A 1948-nucleotide genomic window follows, 5' to 3' on the forward strand; every position below is an offset into this window, starting at 1 on the left:
ATCTGCACGGGGGAGTCCCGTGTCTGTCAACATCCTGCTGCCAAGTTGACCATCGCAGTGGGCCTAGGCGAGAAACAGGTCTCCGCCCTGGTGGACTCGGGCTGCTGTCATGTATGCCATGGGCTGTTCCCTCCAACTGACCTTTGGCTGGGCAAGATCCAACTCCTGTGTATCCACAGTGATGTGAAGTCCTACCCCAGTGCTTGGGTCTCAGTGACCATGAACAGAGTGACCAGGGTTAATGATGGTGGGTCTAGCCCCAAAGTTGCCCTACCCAGTCATTCTCAGGCAGGACTGGCCAGGGTTCACTGGAATCCTGCAGGATGCGAGGCTCCAAGGCCTGCATGCCCAGACGGTCCTCAAGGGAGACCCAGGAGGGCCAAGCTGGGGGACCCGCTAGCCCAATCCTGGGGCCTATTTGTGCCAGAGAGAGACGCTACGCACATGCTGCCCATAGAAGAAGCACCCTTAGACAAAGTTGGGACCAAAGAGAGGACCCCACCCTCAGCCAGGCCTGTGAACAGTTGGCCTATGTCAATGGGGAAGTGACTGAACCTCAATGAGCAGCCCGATGGCCACGGTTTGAACTGACCAGGGTCCGCCTCTCTTGGGTTGACCAAGACCACCAAACCCAAATATCCGACTGTGAAACATATGCCAAGAGAGTGAACTACATCATTTTTTCTCTTAACATATCACCTTTTAACTGTATAATATGGAGCTATGCATTTTAACTTGGAGTATGGGACCAGGTGGAAATTTAATTTTTTTTTTAAGCTTACATTGTTTGACCTAGGTTTTCTGTTGCTTGTGGCTTATGTTATTACCCTGTTATATTGTTTCCTCATCTTCCCCTTTTTCAATTAGGCATCTAGGAAACTTTGATGGCAAAAAGTTAGGCTCCCAGAGAGTTTCGGTAACTACAGGACCGGGGCAGCTGAAATTTTGTGAACTGCAGTGGTGCCACAGATGGGTTTAGGCACCTAAATCTCTTCTGGATCCTGTCTTTTGTTCCTAGCAGGGCAGGCTCCAATAGGAGACTGGGAGTTCCCTACAGACAACCAAACTGGGACCATCATTCCCTCTCAAAATCATGAGAACAATATCTACTTGGAGCCCTAATCCCATTAGAGGTCCCAGGAAGTTAGGATCTCCATGCACATTCAGGGTCCACAGTTGTCTAAGGGCAGTGGCATGCCCTTCTCTATAGCCTCTTTATGGTTGGAGATCTCTGTATATTTAGTGATGACTGAAAACATCCTGTAGTTAAAAGCAGTACCTCCATTTTTATTAATAAAGGGAACAAATTATCAAATGATTTATCAGTCTGTTCAGTGGAACTGGTACTTGTCTGGTAAGTGAATGGTAATATTTATACTAATGACCATTCTCTTCTATTCTATGCTAGAGCATCTCAAAGCCTCACAGCACTTATCAGGCAGTAATGGATGCAGAGGGATTACTTAATCCCCTGTAGGGCTGGTTTAGCTGACATGAGCAGGCCAAAGTTAAACAAGACATGCCTGGACAAGTAATTGCTGAAATAACTAACTGTTGTGAATATGTTTGTAATAAATAAGGGAAGCAGAAATTAACTCAACTAACTATTGTGGGTATGTATATAGTAAACAAAAAAATTGGGTAGAAACTCGGAAATGTTCCTCTCCACGGAAATCTTTAGTAAAAGGCGAAAGATTTATATGATTTGAAGGCAGAAACACCCTGAAGAGATAAGCTTGCCTTATCCAATCTGCAAAGCAATTGGTCTTTACTTGCAAAACCACAAAGGTCAGTAGCTAGGAAAGATGTAACTGTGTGGTGTATGACATGAACTGGAATTGTGGTATCACCCCGTACCTAAGCCACGTGTGTCTGGGCCTGGCGAGCATGGGAAAAGAACTGTTACATGCCTAATAAAGTAACCTGAGTGACAAGACTGAGTGTTTTG

The 1948-nt window shown here is 45.9% G+C and overlaps 1 non-coding gene across 1 annotated transcript; it reads right to left on the reverse strand.

Annotated features, from left to right (window-relative positions):
• Positions 1-1609: 1609 nt before the first annotated feature.
• Positions 1610-1720, reverse strand: LOC140913948 (U5 spliceosomal RNA). Its single transcript, XR_012159711.1, has one exon. It is a non-coding gene; the product is annotated as a U5 spliceosomal RNA (small nuclear RNA).
• Between the last annotated feature and the right edge of the window lie 228 nt (positions 1721-1948).

This window comes from Lepidochelys kempii, chromosome 6 (genome assembly GCF_965140265.1).
Source record: "Lepidochelys kempii isolate rLepKem1 chromosome 6, rLepKem1.hap2, whole genome shotgun sequence".
NCBI lineage: Eukaryota > Metazoa > Chordata > Testudines > Cheloniidae > Lepidochelys > Lepidochelys kempii.